Source organism: Mustela erminea, chromosome 5 (genome assembly GCF_009829155.1).
Source record: "Mustela erminea isolate mMusErm1 chromosome 5, mMusErm1.Pri, whole genome shotgun sequence".
Lineage (NCBI taxonomy): Eukaryota > Metazoa > Chordata > Mammalia > Carnivora > Mustelidae > Mustela > Mustela erminea.
In genome coordinates this window covers 70,973,317-70,989,664 of record NC_045618.1, presented here as the reverse complement: position 1 = coordinate 70,989,664, position 16,348 = coordinate 70,973,317, and the positions used below count along the sequence as shown (strand labels likewise).

The following is a 16,348-nucleotide window of genomic DNA, read 5'->3' as shown; positions in this document are numbered from 1 at the left end:
CTTGTATAAGGCAATTTGCTTCTCTCTTGCTGTTTTTAAAATTCTCTTTTTGTCTTTGAATTGACAGTTTGAGTATAATGTATTTCAGTGTGAAATTTTCTTGTTTCACATTTTTGGGTATTTTTTGGTCTTCTTGGATTTGGATGTCTATTTCCTTACACGGAGTTGAGGAGAAATATTCAGCCATTATTTCTTTGAATAAGCTTTTTTGGTCCTTTCTTTCTCTTTTCTCCTTCTGGAATTCCTACAATGTATATGTTGGCCTGTTTGGCCAACTTATTTCATAAGTCCCTTACGCTTTCTACACTCCTTCATTTTTTTTTTTCCTTTTTTGCGCCTCTGAATGAATTATTTTCAATGACTTATCTTTTAATTCACTGATTCTTTCTTCTGTTGCTCTAGTCTGTTATTGAACCACCTCTAGTGAATTTTTAATTTTAGCTATTGTGTTCTTCAGATTCAGATTTCTATTTGGGACTTTTAAAATATTTTCTATTTCTTTATTGAAATTATTACTTCCTTCATGTTCTCTTAACCGCAAGTGCACCTTTACGACAGTTATTTTGAATTCTCTGTTAGGTATATCATATACCTCTATTTCATTAGGGTTGTTTTATTAAGATTTATTGTGTACCTTTATGATATCTTTATCTGATTCTTCATTTTCCTGGACTCTGTGTTGGTGTCTGCGTATTAGACAAAACAGCCACCTCTCATAGTTTTCACTGACTGGCTGTGTACAGGAGAAGACCCCCCATCAGTTGGGCTGGCCAGAAATTCTAGGGGCTTTTCAATATTTTGTGTTAAACCAACCCACTTTCTATATAACTACTAGATGTCTGGAGTATCCTGGATTCTATCTGGGACAAGTGAGATTGAAGCCAGTTCCCTAGATGGGACCCAGAAAAGTTGGATCACTGGGTACTCTGTCCAACTTTTCCTTTCCTAGGCACAAGTGGGAAACCTCTATCTATCTATCTAACTCTCCATCCATTCATCTATATCTATCTATCTCTGCTTGCTCTGTGCTGAACCAGGAAAGGGTAGTATGATGACTTCCAACCCAAATCTTGATTCTGTGCTCACTAGCCCTCAGGCAGATAGACTATGTCAGGTCACATTGGCACTCCAAGACAGGCAAGTCAGAACTAGTCCTTTGGGAAACTCCCAGAAAAGTGATGTTGGAAGCCTGGACCAATTCTTTACCTCACCAGGGAGAAGCAGGCAGCTGTGCTTTTGCCTGCTTGCTCTGTGCTGTGCAAAGGGGTGGAGTCATGGAGTCCAAGTCTGTCTCCGTTCTCCCCTGGGTGGCTAGACTGTGTTGGACCCATAAAAGTGCCAAGCTTGGCAAGACAGAAGCCAGTTCTTGGGGAGCCCTTTTGGAAAAGGGGGGTCACTAGATGCATGAATCAACTCTTTCCTCCCCTGTGAAATCCTGGGACCTAGCGAGTCTCTTCCTGATCATATGGTACTGTGCTAAGTGTAGGAATTCTGGCAAAATTGTGTCCTGAATTTCCTTCCTGGCTTCAGTGAACCTGGTTTCATGTTTGCCTGAGGTACAAAAGCCTTTCAATTAATTTCTGAATTTCTCACAAAAGGAATTTGTCTATGAATTGCTGCTAAATCAATGTATTTATGGAGAATGAAGGTCTTCCTACTGTGCTATCTTGCTCATGTCAATTTGAGATAACTTCTTGAATGGGACCTGTGTTGCTTTCTTAAAGCTGTGCATGTAAGCACCTACTCTCCAAACTGCCCCTTCTTCTGTGATCAGAAGAAGGCCCCAGCATCTGGGTACCAGTAGCTATTCTGGCAAAGAGACTCAGCTGATTGAGAAGAAGGGAAATTATATAGGTGTACTATGTTCTACCTCTACTGTCAAGACTGGGCAATGTGAGAAAACTGGAGGATGAGAGCCATCCTCCTGGCATCTTGACTGGGTGAGTACTGCCCACCACTTGTGGGTCTGCTCCATCTTAAAGCACCTCAGTGACTGGCACTGAGCCCTGAGAGCAGACAAAAGAAACTACTATAATACCTAAGGAGCCCAGCAATACTCTTAGGAAAGAAGCTTGCATAAAGGACAATAATAACCTTTTAAAATAGTAAGAACATTAGGATGTAAAGATTCTTGTAGAATACAAAAAACTTTCTGAAGCCAAAAGATAAGATCTGCACACAAGTTAAGTAGATGGAAAAGAGAGAGAGAATATTTCAGTAGTAGAAAATAAATTCCCTAAGCTAAAAAAAGGCCCAAGACTGCTGATTAGAAGGTTTTGGCAAGTTCTGGACAAAGACAAGTGAGTCAGCTTGGTAAATTCCTGAAGTATAAGGATAAAAAGAAATGTTACAATCATCCAGAAAGAAAGTACAAGTTACTGACAGAGGAAAAAGGATCATGGGGAAATCAACTTTCTCTTCAATGCTTGAAACAGTATTGTGGTGAATCATGTGAAGATCACTGAGAAAAAAATAGTGCATACCAAGAATCCTGTAGCAAGACATTGTTCCCCTGTCAGAGTGAAAGAAATATATTTGAGGATATGCAAAGATTCAAAGGATGTGTCACCCACATCTTCCATCAGACAAAAAAGATATTAATAAAAGACCTAACCAAACAATAATTGAATCTGTATAAAGGCGTCAAGATGGATGGAGGATAAAAAGAAAAAAAAATAGTGATGAGAAAGAACCTTTACAGTATATAACTAGTTACATTTGTATGGATAATAATAGACTGTTTAAGGATGTGTAATAGAAGTACTCAAAATAGAAGAGACATATTTCAAGGGAAATGTTAATAATAGCCTGGAACTGAAAGTACTAAAGGAGAAAGAGGGGAAGGAAAACTTTCCCACACGTCTCATGTTGGTGTGAGAGTGGGAAGTGAAAGCACTCTAAAGGATTCATCCTTCAGGGGAGGAAGAACAGCAGGAGAATAGAGTTTAGGGGAAATAGTTGGAGTCTTCATGCAATGGAATAAAAATATGGGTCTGACTATAAGTCACAAAAAGGAGAAGAAAGCTGATATTATGGAAAAAGTAGAGATCCCAGATTAACAAGGAAAATAAAAAAATTGAGTAACAACTAATTCGTACAAGGAAATGGGGGGGGGGAATGAAATAATAAATAAAATAGAAGAAACAAGTCACCGATGACTTGTTTGCTGAATGCAGTGCATAATATTCAGTATGAAGGTCAACCTCACTTTATCTCTCTGCAACCTTTGGTGGTTTTCCTCACTCCCTCCTTCTTGGTGTTCCTTCCTGTCCTGGCTTCCACCTTATTTTCTCTTAGGTTTCCTTCTACTTTTCTGACAATTCCTTCTTAGCCTCCTTTAGCTGTTCTTTAACCCCTCTTCACCTTGATTGCTAGTGTTTCCCAGGATTTCGCCCTGTTTCCTCTCTATACAGACTCTCCCTTGGTGATTTAGCTCACTTCCAAAGCTGCTGACCACCACATACCATGGATGACTCCCAAACTCTATCTGCAGCCCAGGACTATCTCCTGAATTATGGACCCACAGGGCCAACTACTAATGGAGGGAATCCATTTGGAGACCCACAGGGACCTCAAACTCAACATGTCCTGTATTCCCAAAGAATAAAATAAAACAAAAACCCTTATGAAGTCAACAGAAGAAAGTACCTTATCACTTTTTTAATTGCTTTATTAGTTATAGCAAGATTTTTTCATGTTTTACTGATCAGTTATGTGTGTGTATGTGCAAATCCTTTCTCTACTTGATATTCTGCATACCCCTTCCTTCCTCCCTGACTTGTGCCTTAATTTTGGTCCCCATCACACCTCCACCGAATTACTGCAACACTTTCCTGAGTGTTGCTCCTGCTCTTGGTTTGCTAGTTTATGCAACCAGACTCTTTTCTTCAGTCTGAGTGATACATTTATTATACAAATCTGATCGGCCACTCTCCTGCTTAAAATATTTCAGTGGCTTCTTATTGCCTTTTGAGTGAAAACCAAGCAGCCTATCATGACCCACACAGGGCATCCCACAATCCAACTCCTGCCTGCTCTCTCTAGCCTAGTTCTCCTCACTCCACACCTGTACCTTATATCCTTTCTTCTACCTTGGCTTAAGGTGATTATGGAGGTTGACAGAATGAATTGTCAAGGTGGAGACCTAGGAGATCTGACGTTGTGGTACCAGTCTGAATGCTAGCAGCCTTGAGACTCAGAAAGAGCCCATGTTTCAGTCTGAGTCGGAAGGCAGGAGAAAGCTGATGTCCCAGTTTAAGGCAGTCTAAGGAATTCTCTTACTCTCTTACTCTAAGAGGGTCAGCCTTTTTGTTCTAGTCAGATCTTCAACTAATTGGGTGAGGACCACCCATATTAGAGGGTGCAATCTCCTTTACTCAGTCTATAAATTTAAATGTTAATCCCATCCGGGGCACCTGGGTGGCTCAGTGGTTTAAGCCTCTGCCTTCAGCTCAGGTCATGATCTCAGGGTCCTGGGATCGAGCCCCACATCGGGCTCTCTGCTCGGCGGGGAGCCTGCTTCCCCCTCTCTCTCTCTGCCTGTCTTCTGCCTACTTGTGATCTCTCTCTATCAAAATAAATAGATAAAAATCTTTAAAAAAAAAATGTTAATCCCATCCAAAAACACACTCACAGAAATACTCAAGAATAATGTTTGACCAAATATCTGGGCACCCTATAGCTGATAGGTTGACACGTAAAATTTCTTTAAAGATTTTATGTATTAGAGAGAGACAGAGAGAGCACTAGTGGGGGGAGGGACAGAGGGAGAAGAAGAGGGACAAGCAGACTCCCCACTGAGTAGGGGAGCCTGATGCAAGGCTTTAATCTCAGGATACCAAGATCATGACCTGAGCAGAAGTCATACCCCAAATGATTGAGCCAGCTGGTGCCCCATCACATTAAATTAACCACTTCAGGAGGCAACAGGGTGAGCAGGTGATCCTTACCTCCAGCTGTTAGAGAAGACACATACCTTATCTCTCTCTCTCACACACATACACACACACACACACACACACACACACACACACACCCCTTGCCCTCTAATCTAGGCTTCCCAGAAAGGATAGTTTCACTCCCTAAGAGGAATTTTGGGATTTTATGGAAGCATTTGTCACAATCACAGTTTGTTCCAATGACTGCGGGGGGGGGGGGCTGTCACTGGATGGGGTGTCAGATGTTCTGCCATGATCAGGACAGTCTATACCACAAGGTACTGTCAACATACTTTCAAATGTCCCACCAGATGGTTGTCCATGAAAACCCTGTTTGTAATTATAAATACAAACCCTATTTGTATTTATATGTAAAATGTCAACTCCATTTTACATATAAACATGAAGGATTTTTTTTTCAATTTTGACAGGAACTGAATTTTTCTAGGAATGCAAAATTGAGTGAAGGTGGCATATATTGTTTAGGACTTTATGGAGTGTTGTTCCCTAGGATTCCCATGATTCTGGAAAACCATATAATGAATAGCAAAGCCAATCAGCATTTGAGTGGCCCTTAAAATACTTGTGGATCTATGCATTTACATATTGCATTCATGGTGATTCTGCCCAGAGGTGCAGACATCTAACTACTCATTAGGTGGTCCAGTGTAACTATGTACATTTTTTTTTTCAGGTACCGAAATACTTAATATTTTACTATAAAATTACATTTCTTTGGTCTTTCATTATAACAGTGAGTGCGTTGTTAATAATTTTTAAAATTATGGATTTTGGAGGGAAAATTCTTTGTGTAGGCAGATTGTGTTATTTATGGTTTTCATTTGAGCATAACAAAGGGAGACTTACAAATTATTTGTTATAAAAAGAGGCATTAAGTTTAGTATGGCTGAAAGCCACTATTCTAAATGAACCAGTGCCTCTGAAGAGATGCTCATCTACCTGTCAGGCCCAAGCCTGGCTCCAAGGGGTCTGTGTGGGGTGAGGAGCCTAGGTCCCCAATAATCTTATCTTCCATCATCAGAAATTAATGAGTCTCGGGGCACCTGGCTGGCTCTATCAGTGGAACGTGTGACTCTTAATCTCAGGGTTGTGGGATCGAGGCCCACACTGGGTGTAGAGATAGATTACTTAAAAAACAAAATCTTAAAAAAAAAAAAAAAAAGAGGGGCGTCTGGGTGGCTCAGTGGGTTGAGCCTCTGCCTTCGGCTCGGGTCATGATCTCAAGGTCCTGGGATCAAACCCCGCATTGGGCTCTCTGCTCAGCGGGGAGCCTGCTTCCCCCTTCCCCCCATCTCTCTGCTTGCCTCTGTGCCAGCTTGCCTTCTCTCTCTCTCTGTGTCAAATGAATGAATAAAATCTTAAAAAAAAAAAAAAAAGAAATTAGCAGGTCCCTAAGCAACTGGCTAATGTCACTGAGTGTCAATGAGATATTTCTTTGTTCAGTCAAGGGCTGGAAAGATCAAGAGGGCTTTGTGCCTATCTTCCAGGGACTTACAGGTCCTGGATCAGGTCCACCTTGAGGAAGCTCTCTCCCCTCTCTGTTCTGCCTACATGTGCTCCAACTAAAATTCTTTTCATGAGTTCATTTCTTATCTCCTCAAATGGACTTTAAATTCCTTAAGAAGAGAGACTGATGTGTCCCATGTCCTGAGGCGCTCATTATGAATGTTGAATGAATGAATGAACAAATTAGTGAATGAATGGATGAATGAATAAATGAGTGCATGATTTGGGAGAGTCCAGCAGATGGCTCTACCAATACAATACCAGTATCTTTGGAAATCTAATTGGGGAGACTGTTTTGTCCTTTATACCTAGCCAGCTGGCCAGCTGAACTCCCAGCGATGTCTTGGGCTATAATCAGGAATTTAATTAGGCCTGGCACCTGATTCTGGAAGAAAAGAAGAACAAAGATGAGTACAAGCAGGAGAGAGCTAAGCTGTTAACAAACCTGACATATGGTGCCATGTATCACCCACTGGCTTTCATTTAGGGCTGGCCTAAGTCCTAAGTTACTTTACTTCTAAATAGTAGATAGGTTTATTCTCTTTCCTTATGTTAATTAAGACCTTTTATTGACTACCTGAAACCAAAAGTATGTGATGCTTTTGGATGTTTAGGGGTATATACAAAATAGTTACAGACGTAGCCAGTAGAGGTAATACAGTTCTGGATAGGAGTTCAAAATACAGGGCTTGATCCCTGACGCTTTCCAACAACTAAATGCGTGGCAGTGAACAAGCCAGTTGATATTTTCAGGTTGAAAATTCTACAAATCAACAAAATGCAGTAAATGACTATTTAAGTGAATTACACCGTGAGTCATTGGCAGAGGTACATATACCATGAAACTAAAGATGCTCACACTTTAAGGCCCCTCATTTCACAATCACCTATTCCTAAGGCCCTGTGCCTTACTTTGTCAAGATGATATTATTACCCTAAACCTGGGTCTCCAATTAAGATTTCTTTCAGGTTCAAAATTCTGTATTTTTGGCCAACGGGCTTGAGGAAGGGCATTTTCTTCTCCAGTTTTAGAACCTGTTATTTCTGAGTGTCAAGGACAGTGCTGTGTCAAAGGTACATTGTTACTTTCTTTAGGTACTAGGCATGATATTGGACAATTCCTATTAAGAAAATAAAACCACTGAGTGAAAGTCTGGATCTGTGGGATTTACTATTAAAATATTTAAACTCGAGGGGCACATGGGTGGCTCAGTGGGTTAAGCCTCTGCCTTCTGCTTGGGTCATGATCTTAGGGTCCTGGGATTGAGCCCTGCATTGGGCTCTCTGCTCAGCCGGGAGCCTGCTTTCCCCTACTCTCTCCGGCTGCCTCTCAGCATACTTGTGATCTCTGTCAAATAAATAAATAAAATCTTAAAAAAAAATATTTAAACTCGAGCCTCGTTCTATATTTTATTGTATTTGAGAATTCTACCAGCAAAATTCCTTGACTGTAAGGTCCGTGTTGTGTTCCTATTAATTTTGCTCAAGTCTCATTTCTTGTTGTCTGGGAGACCCAACATTTGACTTAAATTATTGCAGAGGCACTTTCCTTTCTCCACTTTCCTGGATGAGCTTTAACCCTGGCCTCTTGGAACCCATGGCTGGGAAGTATGGGGGAACTATGAATTGAGCTGACGGAGTTCAGTAAAACAGGTGTTTACTGTGTGGCAGCCTGATTCAGACACCTATGCTAATCGAACTGGGAAAAGTAGGGGGTGCATGGGAAGTCTCTTCATTATTTGCCGGGTGAGTATGAGGTGCAAGCCCCAAGGTTAAGTGTCCCACTGTTAGCCCAAGAGCACAGAGCAGAGAGGGCAGATGGAGGAGGAGATGAAAATCTTCAGGGTCAAAGTCCTTAAAATGGAAGCTTTCTTCTCTGTCTCCTCAGTCTTCACAACCTCTTGCCCTGCCAGCAACAAGCACCCACAGGGCCTCTACTTCTCAGGGGCTTTCCAGAACAACTTTAAGGGCCTTGCCTAGGAGCAACCTGCTTTGGGCACTCACCCCAATAAGCAGAGTTGATGTGGGCTGAGGAATTCTCTTAATTACTTTGTTTTTCTTGTTACTGGCATTTTATTCCTTTTCGTGGAGTGGGCCCCAAGAACTCTTTTGTTTATTCTTCCTGGTGATTGTCACCAAAAATGAGGTTACGGTTTGCTTTCAGTTTGTGTCAAACACAAGCCCCAGCATTTTGTTATTGTTTTTGTCTTTAACCTTGTTTTCCCAAATAGAATCACTTCTTCCTTGGTATTATGACCCAGTGGGAGCTCCACAGCGGACAGTAAAAGCTCCAGATCAGTGGATGGCTTAAGTGGAGTTCCAGTTCGCATTCATTCTCCCTGTCTGAAATTTGCATTTCCACTTATGCTTTTTCCCATTTGAATTTCATTTCCATCTATTTGTTTGTTAGTTGAATTTAGATTGGTGTTTAGTTTTGAACCATTTTTGAATTTGTCTTTTTATTTTTTTTTTGGCTCGTAATTATCTTTTAGTTTATTCTATTTTACTGCTGTTATGTTCTCAGCCATCCACAAAGTGGATTAGAAGAACTGTGTTCTAATTCAGCTCTGATCAGTGTGTGACCTTGCTCCCCAGCATGCATTACGTAATTTCATCATACAGGGGCTTAATAAACATGATGGTTCCTCTCTTTGCAATGTTCTAGTGTCCTATGAATTGGCTTTGTTTTTATTCAGTCTTATTTCTATTTTCATATTTTTTAGACCAATTCCCAAACTTACTTGGCAATACACTGTTAACATATAAGCCTAATGGTAATCAGGAATAGCTAGAATAATTCCCATCAAGTTAGGACTTTATAAATATTAATCTTTGTCAATAATGAGAAATTTTCACATTTATTTATTTATTTAAAAGATTATTTACTTATTTGACAGAGAGAGAAATCACAAATAGGCAGAAGTAGGCAGAGAGGCAGGCAGAGAGAGGGGGAGAAGCAGGCTCCTTGCTGAGCAGAGAACCTGATGTGGGGCTTGATCCCAGGACCCTGGGATCATGACCTGAGTCAAAGTCAGAGTCTTACCCCACTGAGCCACCCAGGTGCCCTGAGAAATGTCCACATTTAAATAAGGGGAATATCTACTCTGTTGGAGGTGGAGAACTGTCCCCCACTGAGAGGAATATGTGGAAATAGCCTGATTATAAAATAGCACCAAGCTTGTCATCATGCTGCCCAGTCTTCAAGAGGACTGAGAGATGTTGGCAAAAGAGTCAGAAGGGACACATTTTTGTATAGGTCTTAAAAAAATAAAAAAGCACGACCCTTGTTACTCCTGATTTTGTCCACCATGCAGATCTCCCTCTTTCCCACCCTGCACACCCCGTCTTCTATTGTCCTATTACAGAACGTGTCAAACCTTGTGGTTCCAGAGACTTGGAGTGCTTCCCCTAGGGCAAGGGAAAATCCAGATGCAAAAACAACCCTCCAAATCCCTGTGATGATTAGGAGGTAGGGAGGGGATGAAGCGTGGGGAAGGCTGGAAGGGAACATGCCAGCATCTTTCTCTCCCTTGTTTTCTCAGGGTAGTGGGAGTGAGTAGTGGAACTAAGAAAGAGATGACTGGGGGTAGGTTAAGGGGGGCGTGGGCATGGGGGGCTGTGCTGAACTCTGCATTTTGCAAGCACTTTTCTGTTATCTCATGGGGGTAGATCAGTGGCTCCAGAGCCATTTTATAGTCCTAGAACTTGGATTTCAGAGTGGTTAAACAAATTTCCCTAGAGTACATATTTGTAAAAGAAAGGGCAGAGCCACACCCAAATCCAAAAATCTGGTGTTGGAAAACTCTCATGCCATAATACATCTTCTCTTGGTTCATCTTTGATGCCTCAAGTTCTACTCTTCAATTTCCTTGGGAACTTAATGAATTTTTTCTTCTTCCTATAGGACATCTGCATTTCAATTCTTTAGGAAGCAGTATGTCTCCGTGTGAATTAGTCAGTTGGCTCCTTCCCACCTGAGAGCAGCTTCCTACAGAAGGAGTTTTTCAGCAGGCAGGGAAGAAGAGGGCTGGAGGGAGCCAGGCATGGTAGGTACTCACAGACCACGCAAGAGCCCAAACTCTCACAGTGCTGATGGCTTTGGTAGTAGGGGTGTGGAGAGAGGTCCAGAGAAGGCGGCCCAGGAGCCCAGTGGAGGAGAACGCAGGAAGAGGGCAGAAGGTCACTTTCCTTCTTTTTACTGGGCCAGCTAAGTAAGACCTCTCCAGTCCCCTTGTGGTGCCAGAATTCATTTGGTACAAAACACTGAATTCCTTGGAGCCATTACTGAGGCTTGAAAGCTTGGAGCCTCTGTGTTAGCAGCAGTCTGGGAACGGTTCGGCCAGAGGTGCAATATGCTCCCTGTGGACCCATAATTCTAGGAGTTGCATTGTTTCCTAATGGGATCACTGGTTCTCGACTCCTAGTGCTGAAAGGGGCCCCTTTCAGCAGGGGGGAAACTTAGAAGTCTTACAATCAGCAACTGAGACCAACAGGGATAGGGACTTGCCCAAGGCCACACAGTGACTTAGCTTGGCCCAAAGTCATTGCAATCAAGTACACCTGAAAAACCTTAATGGGAGAGGTTGGGAGGGAAGGTGGAAAACATTTTGTCAAGCATTAGATTATGATAAGTTCTTCCAAGAAGGTTTTCTGTACTCCAGAAGTTTAAAAATGTGGTGACTGAAGGGGGCCTTGTGGATAGTTTTAAGCATTTTGGTCGTATTACTGACATTTGAGTGTTTCCACTTGGCTTTTACTGTTTGGTTAAAGGCAGCAGCAACAAACTCTTATGTAAAACTTATCTCTGAATGCCAAAGCAGTTTCTTTCTCTAAATATAGTATACAAAAAAAGAGGGAGGTGTTTGCATAAAGTAGCTCTGTATTAATTTCCCTTTGTTCTTCCAGATCAGGTAAGGGGCCACGTGGTTCAGAGAAAGCCCCAACTTGTTCTCCACTCACTCAGTACAAGATCAGGGAAGAATACTGGACCTGGCAATTAGGCCTCCTTCCTCTGAAGAGGTCAGGGCCCTCAAAACTCACCCATGAGTCCCCACAGCGAGGCAGGAAGGTGCCCACAGGGTTCCCATCAGTCGACTTCAAGTGCAGGAAGCAGCCCCTTCACCTTCGCAGCCCAGCTCTGGCTGCTGGTGGCCAGAACACCACTTCCCTGCCTCTCACACAAGGGAGGGATTTTCCCCTGATAGTTGCTGCTCTTGGGAATTTCATTTATTGGATTTTTTTTTTTTTTTCCTAAACAGCATTTTCTCCATTTAGTTCATAGGATGTTGATGGTTTTCCTTCCTTTGGCTCCTACATGAGGGCCTAGGCCTCCTCCTCCCCAGGACAGAGTCCAGCCCGCCTGCATATGCTTCATAGGTCTCTGAGGCCAGAGGGTGATTCCCTGTTGTTTTCCAAGTACTCTACTTACATCTGTTCAATTCAGTAGACGTTCACAGAGGGTGGACTCTGGGGTAGGTCTAGAGCTTATGACAATGGAAACATCTTCTCTCTGACCACACAGAACCTTGTAGGCCAGCGAGTGAAACAGCTCTGTGGTAAGGAAGTGGGGTTGAGGAAAGAGGAGAGACGATGCCGATTCTGTTTCTTCCCAAACTGAGGTATTTCTTGGGCTTTTGGGAGCCAGAGAGAACTTCAGTGATTTCCAGTGTTCCCCAAGTGAAGCATCTGGAAATGTCCCTGTGTCCTTCCTACTCACTAGGCACCTGAACATAAACTCTTTCATGTTAATTGCTGCTGTGCCTCTTGAGTTCTTGCCTCCGGTGACACTTCTTTTCAGGGCACTGCCACTGAATCCCATCTATCTTCCCCAGGGCTGTGGTGGAAGCAGATGTTCCACAGGTACGTGGCCAACATACCTGTGTTGGGGAAAATCAGGCAGCTGGGCTGGGAGTAGGATTCATGGACAGTAGAGGCCTCGGGGGCTTGACTGCCTTCCCCTTGGTCCCCTTCTTTCCGTTGTGTGGCTCTTGAGGATTGATTTGCTGCCAGACTTTAGGCCAACAGCTTCATGATGTGCTGTTTGAAATGTGCAGAGGACAGAGCCATAAACAGGGATGGTGCGGTGGAGTGTACCTCCTCCCAGAGAGGAAAGAGCATTGGACAGGGAGACCTGGGTGTGGACCTGAGGCCCTCCAGTATTTATTCGCTTGAGTCTTCACATCCGTAAAAGGGGATAATGACCTCTATGTCTTACTATTGTGAAGATTAAAAGTAAATGCATTTGATAAAATTGTTAACATTTGACTGTTGAAGGCATTTTCCAACTATGATCTCATTTGAACTTCATGGTAGGGCAGCATTATCATTTCCATTTCACAGATGAAAAACTTGGGAGGTGAGAGAGTGTGAATGCCCTACTAGAGATCATACTACAGTTAAGAAGTAGAGTTTAACTGGACTTCAGTCACCATCTGTTACCATGTAAAAGGACAGCTGACACATCGTACAGTGTCATACAGGGTTTCAAAGTCCTTTCAGGTCCACCAGTTGCTGATGCTTCCTGAGGGAACATGTAAATGTCAAATGTTACCTATATGAAATAACTAGGGCATAATTTTAAAGAAAATGTTGCAGTCAAGAAAGAAGTGAGCCTCTGGTAATCATGTGGGTCCAACTGCTTAACTGGCCATCACTTTGGGGTGACAATGGCAGATTATGAGGATTGTATAAGAACCATTGATAAGAATGTCTACCAGGTGTATTGGTAATCTCTGGTGAGATAGTTTGACTACACTACAATGCCTGAAAGTGTTTGTAAGTATTGTGCTTCTGCATCTGACAGAATCTGCTTATATCTTCAGAAAACTTTGTTGTGAACAAATTTAAATTACTTTTTCATGTCTGATTTCAGATGCTGTAAGTAGTGCATCTGAAAATAGGAATGTTGATTATAGTGTTTACAAGGAAATGGATGAAAATTCTATCGATAACTTAAAATCTGCTAGACTTAGGCTAAACCTAACATATCTGGTTAAAATAAGGGAAACATTCCATCTTCAGCTTGATTAGCAAGAGGGTGTGGGTTGAGAATCGCAGGCTGAGCATGGAAAGGAAGAAGTTTTTCCAATAGGAAGGGAGGTCGCACAAGAATTGGGTGGTGGGTGATGACCCAGGGCAAAATCTGACAAAGCAGTTTGTCTCTGTTGGGCAGAGAATGCAGAGGAGATAGGGGTCCATCAGTCGCCTTTAGCTCTACAGGCTACATCTCAGGGTGTTTCCTATGGAAGTTCCAGAAGAAAACCAGTGTGGTCAGCTTAGGGGAATATGTGGTTTGTGTTGGAACACTGGACATACCACATTACTGGAAAGATGCACACTGGATAACCAGCAAAATAAAACGCAATTTTCCAAATGTTGGCAATGATAGGAGATTCAGTTCCAATGACCAGTTGTTTATTGACTGAATGCCAGTGCAAATCATAACAAATGCATTCTAACCATGACAGCCACAGGAAGGACACAAAGAATGCAGTGTCCCTGATTCCATGAAACAGCTCATTGGAATTTGTGAATTCTAGAACCTAGAATGGGAGGACTCTGACATCCTAGCCACATGACCAGCCAAGACAAAGAACCCTGGGAGGCTTGAGGCCACAAAGATCTGAGCATCTGTGGGTCTACCTCTCCAGATCCCTCACCCATGTGAGGGTCACGTGTAAGGCATGGTTGATAGGATTATTGGATTGGAGGTTGACTCCCGACTATAGGTGGAATGCGCACAGAGGGAATCTGGTACCCGTCAGCCTACTAAACCAGGTAAGTCCTTGTTGTCTGAGTAGTAGTAATAGGATACTATTCCATGCTTTGGCGACAGGGATTGGGAAGACATTAGAATGTGGGGCTAAGAACTCAGCTTTGGAGTTGAACAAATGTGGCTTTGAAGTTCAACTCTGCCATCAACTTTGGTTGGTGGTTTCATTTCTTAGAGCCTCAGTTTCTACATCTTTGTTGTAAGATAGGAGTGGTATTATAACTTTCTTGTCAAACTACTGAAGGCACTAAATTACATAATGTGTACAGAGTGCCCAGCACTGTGCCTGCCACATGAGAACTTACCACATAGCAAAGCAGCACCTTGGCCACACTGTAGCCTCATGGGGCTGCTTAAGCAGGAAGCCGAGAAGGTCCTCTGACTTCAAGGTAGGTCTGGATCCTAAACTTCTAGCAACCCGCCAAAGCTTCCTCTTAGCGGTGTGGGGGTATGAAGAGGGGCACAGTCTAGTTCCCTGGCTATGCCAAAGTGCAAAATCTCCATTCCTACTCTTTTTCCCCAGATTCCGTCAAAGACATCAGAACAATGGGATGGCACTGGTGCAAGTGTCAGAATTGAGATTGGTTCTGGCTCTGCAGCTTACCAGCTGGGTATCCTTGAACAAGTCCTATAATCTGATAAGGCTTTTCTTCATTCACAAATTGGAGGCAAGCTTACTTGCTCTATTTGTCCATCACTGGGTGAAGTCCAATGTCATTAGTTTGGTATTTAAGCTCCTTCCATAATATTCCCTGGCTTCGTCTTATAAAATCCTCTTCATATCCACATAGCCCTACCAGGCCAAACCTTTCTTAGCATTTCCTTCACACCAGACAGAGCCTTCCTGCTCAATTCTTTGTGTATCTAAAACCTTTATATCTTTACAGCAGGTGCAGCATTTAGCACTAGGGTCTTGAATAGATGATTATTTTATCAGTTAGGGCTAAGTTTACATGTGACAAGAAAACTAAAATAACAGTAGTCTAAAGAAGATAGAAATCATTTCTCTCTTATGGCAAAGAGGTCCAACAGAAAATAACCCAGGGTTGGGATGGTGGTTCCAGGAGTCAGGGACCCAACTCCTTCTATCTTGCTGCTCCACTATTCTTAGCACATCACCTCATGGATGTGCTAAGCACATCACCACTATAGATGCCAAGTTCAGACATCTTTTTCACATTCAGCCTTCAGAAGGGAGAGGACAAAGAAGGTAAAGAGTGCATTCTTCCCCTTTAGAGAGGCTTTACATGGATGCTATACATCATGCTTCTGCTCAAATTTTACCTGTTAGAACCTAGTCACATGATTATCTTAGCTATAAGGGAGGCTGGGGAATATAGTTTTTAACTGGACATATTGCCATTTCTAATAAATTGATAGGCAAGAGGGGGATAATGGTTATTGATATACTTATATAGCTGCAGTTACTTTAATAATTAAAAATATGAAAACTCACTACCTAGTTTAAAGCCTCATATAATATATAAGATTATGGTTACAAAAACGCTTACCTTGTTTGTAATGATATGGTATCCCGATATTTGGGCTGTAAACAGCCCAATTCTTCCTCACCTCTGGTGGGAATGTGGTGATATATTTATTAATGAATGATAGCTCTAAGCTCTAAGTGAAGATAAACTGTCAGTCATTTTTCTTACATTTTACCAATGATGAAACTGAACTTCAGTGGCTAAATGATTTGCCTGTGGTCATAGAGCTACTGAATGAAGGAGCCAGGATGAGAGCTTCAATTTCTGGACTCCCTCAAGGCTTTTTCCAGCTCCTCCTTGATGAGTGGCCCATTCAGATTCTGAGGCCTTGAATTTTGTGGGTTTTCTTGCTCATCTGGCACCCCTGGCAGCAGATCTAGGTCACTGTGTTGTCAGCTGCACTCCTGTCAGCATGTAGTTCAAAAGGCTTTCAGTCTGGAAAAGGGAAATAACAAGAAATAGAGGAACATTCTATTTAAATAATGAGGGCATTACCTCTTTCCCTCTGTACCTAGAAAACACAGGTCCCTGAATCAGGCGCTGAAGGGAGATACAGAGAAGCATATAAAATGTTTATTGCCCTTGAAGATTTGGATGTATAGATTCTTTTCATTCATTTTTTA

General features: G+C 42.3%; 1 protein-coding gene and 1 long non-coding RNA gene across 6 annotated transcripts in view; one reads left to right on the top strand and one right to left on the bottom strand.

Annotated features, from left to right (window-relative positions):
- Positions 1 to 14,018: 14,018 nt before the first annotated feature.
- LOC116591066 (aromatase) overlaps positions 14,019 to 16,348 on the top strand; it is a 108,256-nt gene continuing 105,926 nt past the window's right edge. Inside the window, exon 1 of one of the 3 annotated variants that reach the window (XM_032343720.1) lies at positions 14,019 to 14,240. The gene's annotated coding sequence lies outside the window, so the exon portion shown is untranslated. The remainder of the gene's footprint in view (positions 14,241 to 16,348) is intronic. The other 2 variants (XM_032343723.1, XM_032343722.1) reach the window with 2 other exon arrangements.
- Positions 14,218 to 16,348, bottom strand: part of LOC116591068 — a 34,100-nt gene continuing 31,969 nt past the window's right edge. For all 3 annotated transcript variants that reach the window (XR_004285832.1, XR_004285830.1, XR_004285831.1), the window contains 2 exons: positions 15,747 to 16,160; positions 14,218 to 15,420 (listed from right to left, as the gene is read on the bottom strand). This is a non-coding gene — a long non-coding RNA (uncharacterized LOC116591068). The remainder of the gene's footprint in view (positions 15,421 to 15,746; positions 16,161 to 16,348) is intronic.